General features: G+C 37.3%; 1 protein-coding gene across 6 annotated transcripts in view; it reads left to right on the top strand.

Moving 5' to 3' along the window:
• Positions 1 to 12,366: 12,366 nt before the first annotated feature.
• PLEKHS1 (pleckstrin homology domain containing S1) overlaps positions 12,367 to 16,828 on the top strand; it is a 28,272-nt gene continuing 23,810 nt past the window's right edge. For 2 of the 6 annotated variants that reach the window (XM_020988091.2, XM_020988088.2), the window contains exons 1-3: positions 12,369 to 12,898; positions 15,954 to 16,047; positions 16,296 to 16,354. The gene's annotated coding sequence lies outside the window, so the exon portion shown is untranslated. Of the gene's footprint in view, positions 12,899 to 15,953; positions 16,048 to 16,295; positions 16,355 to 16,828 lie in introns of all 6 variants that reach the window. The other 4 variants (XM_020988092.2, XM_020988090.2, XM_020988093.2 and 1 more) reach the window with 4 other exon arrangements.

Raw genomic sequence — 16,828 nt, 5'->3', positions numbered from 1 at the left:
TTTTCTTTTTTTTTTCTATTTTGTTTCTTTTTTCTTGTGGTTCCTCCTGTTGGTTCTAATTGTTCTTTATGACATGACTAATGTGAAAATATGTTTAACAGGAATGTATATGTAGATCCTATATCATATTGCACACCATCGTGGTGAGGGATGCAGGGAAGGGGGGAAAGAAAATTTAAAAGTCAAAAGCTCATGGAAGTGAATGTTGAAAACTAAAAATAAATTAATTTTAAAAATCCAATCTGGTCACAATGAATAACTTTTGTGTATCTTAAATATTATATTAGGAAAGATGCTTTATGACCTTTGTTATTTTCCTCTGCTTTATTTCTCCCTGATTTGTACCAAGGAAGCCAGGTGACTTCCTCTCTCTTGGCCTCAGTTTCCCCATCCACAAGATGTAGAGGTTGGACTGGATGACTTCTAAGATTCCTTCTAGCTCCAACTCCATGATCCTCTTATCAAAGAAAGCATAATACCACTGGTCAGTGTAGACAGGGAAATAATAATGGATGGCAGAGGGAAGAAAGAATTACTCAATTCTTATTTTGCTGCTATTATAAAAATGGAAAGAGGACAGATTCTTAAAACTCTAGTGCAGTAAACTTGATGATCTTGATGCCTGGGAAAATTCCAAAATGTTACTCAATGGAAATGATCTTTGTACTGGGAAGGACAGAATAAAAATAGTTAAGAGAATTGAAACCCAAGATAAAGAGATAGTGAGAGTATAACCCTTGATGAATTCAAGTCAGTAGTCCCAGACAAATTATACCTGTCAGAGCTGTAGCAATAAAACCAGATCTTAGTAGGGGATAGTCTGGGGAAATGAATAAAAGCATCTGGTGAGCCCACACCAAAGCCCACCTCCTGAAAGTCTGAAACTAGCCTGATTTCTGATATCTGGCCAACGGCTCTCATGCCATAGCAGAGAACAAAGCTAACTCCCATTTGGTGGTTGCACAAGAACACACAGACACAGACAGGGCCATGGCAAGCATCTTCATTGAGCCACTAAACAGAAGCAGTAGGAAGACAATTTGATGAAGGGGAAGGCCTTGGTTCCAGCTACCTCATCCAGAACTGTGGGATGGCAATAGCAAGTAACCCAGTCTACAGAGGAGATAGGGCACGGAAGGACCTGCCTATGCTATCCAAGAATGTAAGAAGGAGTAAAGCTTGACCCCAACTCAAAATCCCAGTCCAGGAATTAAGACTGGAGGGGGGAAAAAGGTAGCAAAAGAAAATTATGAAGAAATTGAACAAATACTGTAGGTCAGGAAAAGCCCAAAGGGTAAACCCAGAAGAGAATACCTCAAAAATAAGTAAAAGTTGAACCTCATTTAAAGCAGTGGTTTGGGTACAAGGAATCCAAGAGTAGAAAGAAGAAAAGAAGGAAGAGAAAAACAATGAAATGTGAGCTTTTGAGGAAAAAATTGGAAAGAAAACAGTTTAGAACAGGAGGTAGAAAACATGGCCCAAGTAGTGAAAAACAGAATAAAACAATTCAATGATTGGAAGAGATAACAAGAAATATTAGGATAAAATCAAAAGATTGAAAAATTACAAGAATATGTAAGGTTATTGAAATTTGTATCTTAAGTGACCCTATTGTCTTCAGTCTGACTTGTCCTCCCCAGCCTGTACTTGATAAAGGTTAATCAGCCTGTTGGGAGATGAGTCAGCCAGTCTGCACATACTTTGATCCTGTTTCCTTATTCTTTTCATTTCCTGCTATTCAGCACATAGCTACTCGGGCTTTAGTCTCATCCTCCTTGCCCTTAATCTCATTTCCCATAATGTGGCAGTGGGGGATGAGCTGAGACCCAATGATCCTTACCATCCTGTAGACATATGCCTGTCAAGATTGTCTTGCTCTTACTACAGAAAGTTATCTTTAAAAGCAGCTAGGAGTTTGAGGTCTGCATTTGTCCCTAGTGTCCATCTCACCAATTTGTCTCAGCCTTGGTGTTTTTAAATAAACTCCTTTTAATTTTCTCTGAGTTGCTTCATTTTTGAAGGCAAAGGCCCAAAGATTTTCTTTTAACGGAGTGTCCCCTACCAAAAACAAATGACCTGTAAAAAAAGGTTTGGGAGAGATTATTCAGGAATGACTGAACCCCTGAAAACTGACCACACAAAAAACTTGGATAATATGTTTCGATAAATCATAAAACAAAACCAGATCTATTAGCTCCAGAGGGCAAAGTCAATTTTGAAAGAATACACCAGTCACCCTCTGAAGGAAACTCCAAATCGCCAAGAATGTCACAGTTGAAATCTAGAGCTTCTACTTCAAAGAAAAATATACTGCAAAGAAAGCAGAAAAAAAAAATAAAATTCAAGTAACAAAGATCTATAGTCAGTATCACAGAGGAGTGTGTTAAAAGTACTAGAAAGAAGAGGAATTCTTGGAATACACACTCTATAAAGCAAAATATAAAGACTTCTAGCCAAGAGAAATATAACCTGTAAAACTGTGTATAGTCTTATGGGGAGAAATTGATCTTTAATTAGAATAAAGGACTTTCAAGAATTCCTCTTGAAAAGACCAGAGCTAAGTAGAATCTTTGAAATGCAAATGCAAGAAACAAGATAAATGTAGTATTTACATTTTAATAGAGTCAAAAGAGACAAATATCCCTTTAGAACTGAGCTGAGCAGTCACCAAAGCACAAAAAGAATAAAGAAAGAAAAATTCAAGGCCTGAGTATGGTTTTATTCTGCTTTATTTTTAAGAAAGATAAGAGAAGGTAGGAGGAAAGAAGTACATTAGAGGAAAAATGAAGGAGATACAGGGGAAGACTTATTGTTTCTGCTAATTGGGATATGCCAGAAGATTAAACAAACGTGGAGGAGGGGGTGGACAAATTAGGTGTCTCATGAACCTCTCTTATCTGAAATGGGCAAAATAAGTTTGAACATGTTCTATTCCCCAACCCACCCTACTCTGGACTGGGTGAAGAAAAGAGAGATGAATAGAATGAGACCATTTCAATTTTAGATCACTAGAGTTGAACCCATCCCTCACCCCCTCTTTCTGTGTAAAGAGGTGTTCCAGGAGCAAAGAAAGGAAAAATTGTGAGGATATAGTTGAGGGAAAAAGACAACAGTCACAATTAAGAATGTAATGCCAATTAACATCCATTAAATTGGAAGAGATAGCAGAATAGATTAAAAAACAGAAGCCAAAAATGTATTGTTTAGAAGAAATGCATCTGAAACATTCACACAATTAAAATGAGGATTGGAACAAAATTTATTATGCCTCAGGCAATTAAAAAAAATCAGGGTGGTAATCATGGTCTCAAAAAGGTCAACAGTAAATATAGACATTGTATAAAGAGAAAATCGGGGAAGATATTAAACTGATAAACAAAAGTAGAAGCTTTACAAAAACTAATAAAATAAACAAAATCAGCTAATTTTGCTTTTTAAAAGAGGGAAACTAAATTACCATATGCCAGAAAGAAAATTCTTCATCTTCACTCCAGATGAAGAACAAATAACAGACGTTATTAGAAACTTTTGTCTAATTCTATGCCAACAAAACCAATATATAAATGGATAAATATTTACAAAAAATAAAAATATTCATATTAACAGAACAAGAAATTGAAAATTTGAATAACTCAATCTCAGAAAAAGAAATTTAACAAGCTATAAATAAAAAAAAATTTCGGGCCCAGATGAATTTATAATTTAATTCTATCTAATATTCAAAAAACAGTTGACTCTAATATTGTATAAATTATGCACAAAAATAAAGAAGGAATCCTACAAAACAACTTATATGAGACAAATATGGTTCTGATACTTAAACCAGGAAGAGATAAAGAAAAGAGAGGAAACTATATAAACAATGTCTCTAACAAATATCAATGTAAAAGTATTGAATAAAATATTAGCAGAAAGGCCACAACATATTAAAAACATAATGTACGATGACCAGGTTGGTTTTATGCCAGAAACGTGGGGTTAGTTCAAAAATTATGCTCATAATATATCATATAAATAACCACAAAATTAAAATCCCATCATTATGTCAGTAGATGCAGAAAAGACCTTTGATGAAATATAAAACCTATTTATGTTAATAACTTTTAAAAGCATGGAACTTTTTAAAACAGAGTAAACAGTGTCTATCTAAAACCAAGAGCTAGCATTGTCTGTGCTCTAGAAATCCTAAAGGCTGTCCAATGAGATTAGAGATAAAGCAGTGATGCCCATTATCACTAACATTATTTGAGATAGTTCTAGAAAAGAGAGCAACTGTGACGCAACATGAGAAGGGATAACCAAAGGCAAAGAAATAAAACTATCAGTGTTTACAGATAATATAATGGTATAATTAAAGAAGCCTAGAGAGTCAACTGAAAAATAATTTAAACAATAATTTCAGTAAAGTAGCAGGATAAAAAATATACTCATAAAAATTATTAGCTTTTCTATATATTACCAACAAAAGTAAGTAGGAAGAGACAGAAAAAGAAATCCCATTCAGAGTCACTGCAGAATGTATAAAAGAGCTAGTAGTCCATCTACTAAAATATGTATGGGAATTCTAACTACAAAACACTTTCTAGAAATAAAAGAAGATAAATAATTTGCAGGTATATCAATTGTTCATTGTTGGGCTGTCTAATACATTTAAAATGAAAATATTACCTAAATTAATTTACAAGTCTAGAGCTATACCAATCAAAGCACCAAAGGGTTATTTTCTGAACTAGACAACATGATGATAAAATTCGTCTGGAGGAACAAAAAAATCCCAAAGGAGTTTTGTTTTGTTTTGTTAAGTGGAAAAGAAGGAGGTTTAGCACTCCTGGATCTCAGATTATATGCCAAAGCAGTAATCAGCAAAACTATTTGGTAGGGTCTAGAAATTGAAAAATTGATCAATGGAACAGGTTAGGTAAACAAGAAACAAAAGTAAATCAAACATAGTAATATGTTGTTGTTTTGTCAGTCATGTCTGACTCTTTGTGACCCTATTTGGGGTTTTTTTGGCAAAGATACTGAAGTGGTTTGCCATTTCCTTCTCCAGCTCATTTTATAAATGAGGAGACTGAGACAAACAGGGTTAAGTGACTTGCCCGGGATCACACATTTAGTAAGTGTCTGAGACCATGTTTGAACTCAGGTCCTCCTGACTCTAGGGTCTGTGTTCTATCCACTGCATCACCGAGCTGCCTCAGTAGTATAGAGTGGTCTAAACCCAAAGACATCCATTACTATGGTGCTATCTATTTGACAAAGTCTGCTAGTAGAAAGGGAAAGCAGTCCAGCAGAAATTAAATTTAGGCCAATACCTCACAATAGCACAATAAACTCCTAAAAATGAAAGGTCATGTTATAAGCTAAAGGAGCAGGAAAGGATATATTTTTCATCACTACAGCTAGTAGAAGAGCTCTTGACTAAACAAGGGATAGAGATAATCATAAAAGATGAAATGAATAATTTTAATACATCATATTGAAAAGCTTTTGCATAAGCAAAACCAGTATGTATATAGGATCAACAAAACCCAGGAGGGAGATATTGAAAGAGAATTCCCATTTAAAATAACAGAAAACAGTATAAAATATTTGGGACTCTACCTCCCAAGACAAACACTGGAACTATATGAACACAATTTCAAAACATTTTTCACACAAATAAAGACAAATATAAAAATTGGAAAAATATTAAGTGCCCATGGGTAGGCTGAACCAATATAATAGAAACAACAATTCTGCCCAAATTAATTTACTTAGTCCATACCATACCGATCAAACCAACAATGAATTATTTTATAGAGACAGAAAAAAATAATAACAAAATTCATCTGGGAACAAAAGATCAAGAAAATTAAAGGAATCAATTTCAAAAATGTGAAGGAAAGGGACCTAGAAGTACAAAATTTCGAGCTACGTTTCAAAGTGGTTGTCATCAAAACAGTTTGGCACTGGATAAGAAACAGAGTGGTTGATCAGTGAAGTAGATTAGATACAGAATACACAGAAGAAAATGAGCATGGTAAACTAATATTTGCTAAACCCAAAGATCCCATATATTGGGAAAAGAACTCACTATTTGACAAAAACTTCTGGGAAAACTGGAAAGTGGTTTGGCAAAACCTAGGCATAGATCGACATCTCATGCCATATACCAAGATAAATTCAAAATGGATACATGATTTAGATAAAAAGGGATATTGTAAGCAAATTGAGGGAGCATGGAATAAATTACCTGTCAAATCTATGGATAGGGGAAGAGTTCATGACCAAAAGAGAGACAGAGAGGTTCACAAGAGGTTTTTATTACAAAAAAAATTAAAGTTTTTGCACAAACAAAACCAATGCAGCCAAAATTAGAATAAAAGCAAGAAACTGGTTGGGGAAATTTACAGCAAATTTCTCACATTAAAAACCTCATTCTCAAAAAAATATAGAGAACTGAGCCAAATATATAAAAATAAGAGTTAAAAGATAGGAACAAGCAGTTTTTAGAGAAAGAAATCAAAACTATCAATACTTGTAAAATATCTACATCAGTAATAATTCGAGAAATACAAATGAAAACAACTCTGAGGTATTAGATTGGCTAACATGACAGAAAAATAAAATGACAAATGCTGGAGGGGATGTGGAAAAATTGGAACACTAATGCATCATTGGTGGATCTGTCCAACCATTCTGGAGAATAATTTGGAACTATGCCGAAAGGGCTATAAAATTACATGTCTTTTGACTCAGCAATACCGACAAGAAGTCTATACCCCACAAAAATCAAAGGAAAAGGAAGAAATATGTACAAAAATATTAATAGCAGCTCTCCCTATGGTAGCAAAGCATTGGAAACTGAGGGGATGCCCATCAACTGGGGAATAGCTGAACAAGTTATAGTACATAAATATGATTGAATCCGAGAGTGCTGTAAGAAAAGATAAGGCAATGATTTTAGAAAAATCTGGGAAAACTTATATGAACTGATACAAAATTAAGTGAGCAGAACCAGGAGAACAATCTATACTATAACAGCAATATTGTAAAGATGATCAGTTGTGACTTAGTAACTCTGATCAATACAATAATCAACCACAATTCTAAAAGACTCATGATGTAAAATGCTATTCACCTTCGGATATAAAACTGATGGACTTAGAGTATAGATTGAAGTGTTTTTTTCTTTATTTATTTTTCTTGGTTTTGTTTTTAGAAGACGGCTAATGTGAAAATATGTTTTGCATGGCTTCACATGTATAATGGATATCATATTTCTTTCTTTCTCAATAGGTGGGGGAGGAAGAGAATTTGAACTGAAAATAAAAATAAAATTTTAAAATAAAAATAATTTTAAAAAATCAATGTGGTTAGAATTATAAAGGAATTTAACTGGGGAAAATATTTATGGCAAATTTCTCTGATAAAGGCCTGATATCCAACATGTATAGTGAACTGATACAAATATTTGACAAAATAGCCATTCCTCAATAGATAAATGACCAAATGATAAGAATAAACAGCTCTCAAAGGAAAACAAGCAAGCTATCAATAGCATTTTTTCTCTAAACCATTAATACTAAAAGAGACACAAATTAAAATAACTCTGATTCCCAGCCCCACCTCCACCAGTCATTAGTTGTGTGACCTTGGGCACATCTTTTGGCCTTGGTAAGATTTCACCTTTGAGTAAGCTGACGTCTTAAAACCCTACCCAGCTCTAAGATCCTTTAACTCTGCAATCTGGAGGGCTGAGGGGACTTCCTTTCAAATCACTGACAAGATGATAGGAATCTGGAAGTGGTGATAGCGTCATTCTGAAAAGGGGGCTCTCGCGGCTCATGCTGTTGACTCTCATCTTTGGGAATTTCTGGAGTCCAAACAAAAGGAGATTGTTCCTGCTGAGGGTTAAGGTCATTAGACAAGATATTTCCTCAATAAAGTAATAAGGCATTTCTTTGTTGTTCCAGATACCTGTAGGTAGGTTGGTGCCTATTTGGGTGTGGAGACATGCCAGTCAGAAATTTAAAAGGAATTTTCTGGAAATGGTAAGAGCTGATGTGTCTGCCAACTTGGCAAGTGAAACAGGAAAATTCTTATCATCTTAAAGAGGTCATGATGATTGTGTTGATCCCAGGAAGTGCCAACCTGAGTCAATATGAGCCAGGGCACCAAAGCAAAATCTTGGTTTGGCTTTGTGTATTTTCAGGTCAGGTTTGAAAAAGAAACAGAAGTATCCGCAGAACCTTAAGCAGACACATGGATGAGTTTGTACAGGCAATATCTTTTCCGGACAAGATCAGAAAGTGGCTGAAACTTCTCAGCTTCTTGGATCTTTCCTATCTGAGTTTTCTTCCTATACCAATGGCCCATTGGCACTGCTCCCCCTGTTTCCCCTCAGGATCCGCCCCCATGTTCGACCTCAGATCTCTTCTCATACTAAAGTCTCAGTGTTAAGACAATTACCTGGAGCTATTTAGCCTCTGGACAGCTAGGTAGCATAGTAGCTGAAGTGCTGGTCCTGGAATCAGGAAGACCTGAGTTCGAATCTGGCCTCAGACATTACTAGCTGTGTGATCCTGGAAAAGTTTCTTAACCCTGTTTGCCTCAATTTCCTCATCTGTAAAATGAGCTAGAGAAGGAAATGGCAAGCTGCTCTAGTATCTCTGCCAAGAAAACTCCAAATGGGGTCACAAAAAGTTAGACACAACTGAAATGACTGAACAACAAATATGACAGACACTGTGCTAAGCACTGGAAATGCAAAAAACCCACAGAATTAGGAACAAGATTCAGACCTCAGTTTCTCTTGACATCAAATTCAATGCTCCTTCCATCTCACCAGGTTCCCTCTACAGCAAAAAAAAAAAAAATTCATTACCCTGGGACAAACCTAGTAATGAGTAATGAATTTAGCTAGCTAGTCTGGTCTTTGGACAATAGACGTATAGTGAATCAATCACTGGGCCAATTCTTAATGAAATTTCAGACTAAAAGAGGGAAGTAACAGAGCCACATTTGTAGGTTAAGTTCTCATGGGACAAGGTTCAAGGTCTTCACTGGGTTATCCATTCCTCAAACCACAGCTCAGCAGCCTTTGTGTTATCTGTTTATTTTTATTCTGGTCAGCCAGAATATGCAATTAAACAATTCATAAATGTCAAGGCAAAGTCTTTTATTGAAATAGCACAGTAAAAACAATAGCAATGCAATATCTCCCCCCATAGACCTGGGACACTTTCCCACAAAGACACTGCCCATGACATTGAGAAAATTAGACACATCTAGAGTTCACAAGTGGAAAGTCACACATATATGGCCAAAGCATGTGGAACGAAGGACAATTCCTACTGAAGCAACAGAGGCCTTGATGACCTTGCACTTCTCCTGAGACTCGACCCAGCTGTATGGTACCAGATGCTACTCTGACAGATGCTTGTTCATTGATTTCAGCTTTGGACATACTCGAACTCCTGGCCTGACCTACTTCTCTGCAGTTTCAGAAAGAACAAGAGGTCTTACCTTAGAACCATTAGGAGTCTCAGCTCTGGGGCCTACCATTTCTCAAGCAGGATCCCAGTTCCAGGTGCCAAACTCATAACATCTTTCTTTGATTTGAATAGACTCCTTGTTATGTGCCTCTACCACAAGACACTACTGACCATGAGGGTGGAGAGGAAAGAGAAAGCCCCTTCTGATGGGAGTGGGGATCTGGTTCACTCTCCAAGAAGTGCAAGGTAAAAGGTAAAGAGCAAACTCTTCAATGGTGGAGTCCTTCCTTCATATTTTGTCAAATGACTCCACAAACCAATTCCTCTGCTCTTCAGTTCTCACCAATGCAATCCATGGGCCCAAGACCAAATCTCTTGTTTCTGCCATCTCTGTCTGAGTATCCCTGCTCTTTTGAATGTAACTGGTCTAATCAAAGTCTGAAAGGGACACACCTTTACAAGGTAAAAATGGGATCAAGTCTGAAAGATAAAACCTTATATTCCATTATCTCTGTACCCTGCCACCTTTCATCCTGTAATTTTACCAGTAGATTCGGGATATTCAGTTGTTCTGAGACCCCTGACAAAACCCCTACTATACCTTCACTGGTTAGGTCTCTACATCTTTTCCAAAAGTGGCATATTGAAGCAATTAACTAGATAGTTAAAGTCAAAATAAATGGATCTCTTACTATTCTTGGCCAAAAAGAAAATAGAAATATAGTAGAGAATGTTTGTTCAATCTAATTAAAAAGTTACATCGTAGACCTAGAGAAACAATTATGGAACCACATTCAGGAATGTTTTATTTTCTTTTTTAAATTAAAAAATTAAAAATTAGAAATTAAATTTCTAATTTCTGTCCCTGGCACCCAATAACCAACAAAGTCACAAATGCTACTTAAATTCATCTTGACTAAAGTTGTCAAATGAAAGGAACTATCACAGTGTGAAAGCCTAAGACAAATGACTTCTAATAAGCTATAATAATCATTCACATCTCTACAACTTTTTCATAGCTTGCAAAATGCTGAACTCATTTTTATTATCTTCCTGTGACAGTTGAGAAATTGAAACTCAGAGAGGTTAAAAGATTTACCCAAGATCCAGTAGCAAGTAGTGCTGAAACCAGGAATTTAATGTTAAATTTCTCTGGCTAGCCCCCATGCCTAAAATGCTCTCCCTTCTCAACTTCGATTACTGACCTCCCTGGCTTACTTTAAGTCTCAGCTAAAATTCTATCTTTTACTGGAAGTCTTCTCCAGCCTCTCTTAATTCTCATGCTTTGCCTCTCCTAATTATTTCCTATTTATCTTGTAGGCAGCTAGGTGGCACAGTAGATAGAGCACCAGACCTGGAATCAGAAAGACTCATCTCCTGAGTTCAAATATGGCCTCAGACATTTAGTAGCTCTGTGACCCTGGGCAAGTCGTTTAATCCTGTTTGCCTCCGTTTCCTTATCTGTAAAATGAAAGAAGGAAATTGCAAACCACTCAAATATCTTTGCCAAGAAAACCCCAAAAGGGGTCATGAAGAGTCAGACATGACTGAAAAATGACAGCACATGTATGTATATTTGTTTCTATACGTATAGAAATACACATTTTGTATATGCATGTGTGTACATGTGTATATATATATACATGCATGTGTATATGTATATATATATATACATGCATGTGTATATGTATATATATATGTATATATATGTATATATATATGTATATATATATATGTATATATATATATGTATATATATATATATATATACTTGCTTTGCATGTGTTTATTTATTTGCATGTCCTATAAGACTATAAGCTTCTTGAGGAAAGGGATTGCCTTTTGCCCCTCTCTGAATCCCCAGCACTTTACACGTGCCTAGCACATAGTAGGCATTTAATAAATGTTAATTGAGGGGCAGCTAGGTGGCACAGTGGATAGAGCTCCAGCCTTGGAGTCAGAAGGACTTGAGTTCAAATCTGGCCTCAGACACATAACATTTACTAGCTGTGTGACCCTAAGCAAGTCACTTAACCCTGATTGCCTCACCAAAAAGGCAAAAAAAAAAGGAATAAATGTTAATTGATTGTTCAATATTCCATAAACATTCATAAAGGACCTAATACATGGGAGGCACTGTGCTAGGTGCTGGAGATACAAAGACAAAAAACAAAACAGTCTTTACCCTCCAGGAATTTACAGTCAATGCAGTGGAAACACGTTCACAGGTAAGTAAAGGCAAAATACATTCAAAGGAAAATAAATTAATTTTGTTGGGGGAAGGCACTAACACCTAGGGAGAGGAGAGGATTAGGAAAGTCCTCATGTAGAAAAAGGACACAAGCTGAACCTTGCAGGAAACCAAGGAATCTCAGAGGCAAGGTGAGAGTGTGCTCTAAGCATGGGGCACAGCCGGGGCAAAGGGATAGAGGTGGCACCAGTCAATTTCAATCTAAAAGTCTAAGTTTGCTCACCTATAGAATGAGGGGGTTGGACTAGAAAACTCAGGTCTGATTCCAAGTTCAGTGCTCTTTCCATAACACCAGGCTGTCTTTTATACAAAAGATTAAATTTGGGGGGATGAGACAGGAATGTACCATTTCAATGCACCTCCCTACAGAGATCAAATCTAACCCACTGTTCAGATTACTTTAACATCTCTCATCTAAATAAACGCTTTTCAGATACTCCAGAGATACCTAAATTACTGAACTTTTACAAAGCTGACCTTTTCTGTTGTTTGTGTGCCTTTCAGGGATTACTGGGAAATGTTGTAGGAAATCATTCTTATCTCTGCTACCTTTTGACCCTGATGAAAATAATCCCATTGTGCATTAATAAACAAAACTTCCTGAAAACCACTAGAGGGATATGTGGGTATGGGTGTGTACAGAACACAATCTCTCTAGGACTTTTTCTACCTTCCAACTGGCAGTCCTCACTACCTTCTCCAGTGGAGCATGGAAAGAGTTAAAAGTCCTTTGATTGAGTCACTTGGGTGAGAACTATTAAATGAAACAAAGAAAACTCCACCAGAGCAGTCCCAGTCAAGATCGGGTTCGTAATCAGATTTTATTCAAAGAAGAAAAGAAAAAAAAAGAGACTGCGGGTGACAACTTTCTTTTTGTATCCAGAAGTTTATAGGACACTCTTCAGTCACCTGCCAAGCCAATACAGGGGTGAATTGCCTTGATTTAATCTCATTTTCCACTCACTCTTGGGGTCAGATTAAGCCCACAGGAAGGTACTGGCTTGGGAAATTCCTACTGACTCAGACTGCAGACAGAGATTGTATTTAATCATCGCTTCATTGCCTGAGCTACATAGCAGAAGTAAGAAGGACCCTGAAGAGTGAGTTCTGGAGATCTGGAGTCAAGTGGAATTTCCCAAGAACATCTGCAACAGCAGCCCAGCTTCCGGTGAGTATTATCTTAGTGTGGCTAGTTAGCTTGATTTCTCAACATAATATTCATGTGGAGACTCCTGGGTCAAATAGCAGCTGTCTGAAATTTAGGGGTGGGATAGCTGGAGCTTTGGGCATAAGGGAACTAGATAACTGGCTTCAAAGATCTTGAAGAGCCCTTGGGTGGAAAGGAGATTAGACTTGATTTGCCTGACCACTGAGGACAAGAGAAAGGGGCAGAAGTTCCAGAAATGCAGGTTTCAACTTGATGGAAGGAAAAAATGAAATGCCTACTAAGGGCAAGCTTGCAATTAGAGCTATTCAGAAATGGAATAGGATGTCCTGGAAGATAGCACCTTCCCCCTCACTAAGAGTCTTCAGATAAAAGCTACATGACCAATTTTCAGGCATGTTGTGGAAGGGATTCCTGATCAGATATAGGTTGTACTACATGGTCTTTGAGGTGTTGTCATATTCTTCAATTCGACGATTCTGTGTTTTTTCTGTCTTCAATAGCTTAGACTCTAAAGTCATCAGGAAACCAATCCCCTTGAGAACACTTTCAAGTAACTCCTTAGTGGATAAATAATGATTAATAATAAATAAATCAGAAGATAATTATGGATGGGATATAACTTGAATGAGATTTAGAAAAACTAAATGTAAAGTTATTGATGTGGGTCTTGAGGGGGTGACATGTGTGTGTGTTTGGGGGACGCTCAGCGTGTTGTCACTGAAAGGAAATGTAAGGGGAACATTTGAAAAGTTTCTGTTCTTCATTCCTAAAAAGGCATAGAAATATGGATATCAAGACCAGTAGTCTCCAAACTTTTTAAATTATGAATCCCATCAGTAAAAAAAAAAAATGAGCATACCGGCTCCAGTACCATAATAGCGAGCATTTAGCTAGCACTTTAAGTTTTTCAAAGTCTTTTACAAATTTTATTTCATTTTAGCCTCACAACAACCCTGGGATAAAGGTACTATTATTGTCCTCACTTTATAGAAGAGGAAACTGGGGTTGACAGCGTTAAATGACTTGTCCAGGGTCATGTAGCTAATAAGTGTCTGAGGCTGGATTTCAACTCAGGCTTTCCAGATTCCAGGTCCAGTGCCCTATCCACTGTGCCACCTAGAACAAATCCCCCTATTTATAAATTATGTAGTGCTATGTTAATAATCATTTACATTATAAAACTCACTCAAGTAATACATCTTTTGAAAGGATAAGATACATATTTAGTACTAGAGTCAATGGAAAGTCACTGTAGTAATTGAATTAGGGGGATGATATGGTCAAACCTGAAACTTTAAGATCAATTTGGCAGCTTTGTAGAGAATGGATTCCAGTGGGGAGAGCCTTGAGGCAAGGAGGCCAGTTAGGAAACTATTGAAATAGTTTGGATGATAGATGATGAGGCCCTGTACTTGAGCAGTGGATATTAGGGGAGGGATGGGATGAATGCAAGAGATGTTCTGGAGATTAAGAGGTACAAGCATTGGCTACTGATTGGATTGTGTAGGCTAAAGGAGAGTTAGCTTAAAAAATTAAAGGAGGCACTAAGATTTCAATCCTGAGTAATTGGAAGAATAATAATTGTTAGCATTTATATAGTGTTTTAAGATTCGCAAAACATTTTGCAAACATTAACTCATTTGATCCTCACATCTCTGGGCGACAGGTGTTATTATTATCATTATTATTATTATTATTCCCATTTTACAGATTAAAAAAAACTGAGCAAGTGACTTAGCCAGGGTCACATAGCTAGTAAGTGTCTAAGACTAGACTTGAACCCAGGTCTTCCTGACTCCAGGTCTAGTGCTCTATTCGTTGCTTCACCTAGCTGCCACCAAAGATGGTGGTACCTTGAACAAAATAAGGAATTCTGATTGGATTTACTGTGTCCCACATAAATCAGAAGGTAAAGGTAGGGAGCAGTGGTCCTGTTCAGTAGCCACTGCCCTGATGCAGTCAGACCATTGAGGGGTCCATACCACAGCCAGAGGTTCTTCTGACTGACCTTTTTTCCACTAGCACCACCAGTCTTCCATGCTTGAAACCTTGAGAGTATCTTTGACTATTTCTTCTCCCTCATCTCTTATACCAAGAAGTTACCAAAGACTAACAGTTCCGCCTCAGCTACGTCCTCTCTTGCCTCACTAGCTCTGTCAAATACATACCTTCATCATACCTTTATTACTGTCTGTTTAACAATTCTTCCTGCCTCTATTCTCCACTCCCGTCCCCTCATAGTCCCATCAGACTAATCTTTCTTATACACAAATCTGGTCATGTCACTGCTCAGAGATTTTCAGTGGCTCCCTACTATCTGCTGAGTAGAATTTCAACTCCTTTGCCAGTCATTCAAGGTCCTCAATAACTTGGCTAGACCTTACCCAGATTCATAACTAGAATGGGGCCACTGGGACTTTTCCCCATTTGGGAAGCTATCTAATACATGTGTTATTTTTACAGCAGAGCACAGTGAGACCATGGTCTCAGATGCTGGCTGAGGAATGGGGAACAGAAAGCCACTATATGGAGGACTTCAATTTATTGACTTCCTCTGTCTCTCGTGTCATCCCATAAATCTTCAATCTGCTTTATACTATTTGTGCCTCACACCCTGTCCCCTTTCCCTTTTCTCTATCCTTTCCAGGCAGACTAGCCTCTCTCCTTCCACAAGCTTTCCCCTGTCCCCCAACCTAGGGAGATGAAGGACAATCCCAGTGCTACTTGTGAGGAAGGAACTTCAGTGAGGCCTCTCTCAGGTAGAGCAGAATAGAGCATGGGACCTCAAATCCCTTACTTGGAAAAAGAAAGCTTAGGACTAAATCCCAGGTCCTTCTAGCTCTCGTATTCTGTCTTCTAAGCTGGCACAGTAACTCTCTCTCCCACTCCACTGAATCTGTCTTAGTTACTTTTTGTATTATTTTCACATTCTGAATTACAAAATCCATTTGAGGTCGACTTAATTTCTTGTTACCGCTGTTGATGCTACTTGGCACATGCCTGGAATATATTCCTTCCTTATTTCTGCCTCATAGGACCTTGTTCTTCCTTTCAGACACAGCTTAAGCGCCACTTTCTGCTTGAAGTCTGTAGTCCCCCCTCCCCAAAGGCAATCGAGGTTAAGTGACTTGCCCAGGATCACACAGCTAGTAAGTATCAAGTGTCTCTATCCACTGCCTGTTCTGATCCTCACCAGCTGCTAGTGCCTCAACTCTCCCCACAAACTACTTTATATTTCATTGTTTTGTAAATTTCTAACCATCCTTTAAAGTCTGGCACAGAACCACTTCCTTCATAAGGCTTGATTCTGCAGCTAATAAAAAACTGTCCGCCTTTTAAACCTCATAAAACACTTTCATTTTGCAGCTCTCTGATTTACTTATCTTTGCCATTACAGATCTAGACCTTGGAGGGCCTTTGGAGTACATCTAATCCAAATTCCACATTTTATAGATGGTAAGTGAAATGACCTAATATAATGTATTATAGCTACCTCTGTGTCTTATCTATCCCTCTGCCAGACTATAATTAAATTCAAATTAATAAACATTTATTAATTCCTGAAGTGTACAAAGCATTATGCCAGGAGATATGGATATAAAACCTAAAATTAAACTGTTCTTGGAATTGACATTCTGTTGATGTCAATAGGAGTGCAGTGAATTAACTCCAGAAGCTGTGCTGACTTCTATGGACAGATTAAGAATAGCTCAAGTTTAAAATCCTGCAGTTTGTAACCCAACAATTCTATACTTTGTTGTTGTTTGTTGAATCATTTTAGTTGTGTCCAACTCTCTGTGGCTCTATTTTGGGGTTTTCTTGGCAATGATATTGGAGTAGTTTGTCATTTCCTTGTCCAGCTCATTTTTCAGATGAGGAAACTGAGGCAAACAGGGTAAAATGTCTTGCCCAGCGTCACATAGCTAGTAA

The sequence above is a fragment of the Phascolarctos cinereus genome, unplaced genomic scaffold, assembly GCF_003287225.1.
Source record: "Phascolarctos cinereus isolate Bilbo 61053 unplaced genomic scaffold, phaCin_HiC Scaffold_3;HRSCAF=262, whole genome shotgun sequence".
Lineage (NCBI taxonomy): Eukaryota > Metazoa > Chordata > Mammalia > Diprotodontia > Phascolarctidae > Phascolarctos > Phascolarctos cinereus.
This window is presented reverse-complemented; position numbering and strand designations above follow the sequence as displayed.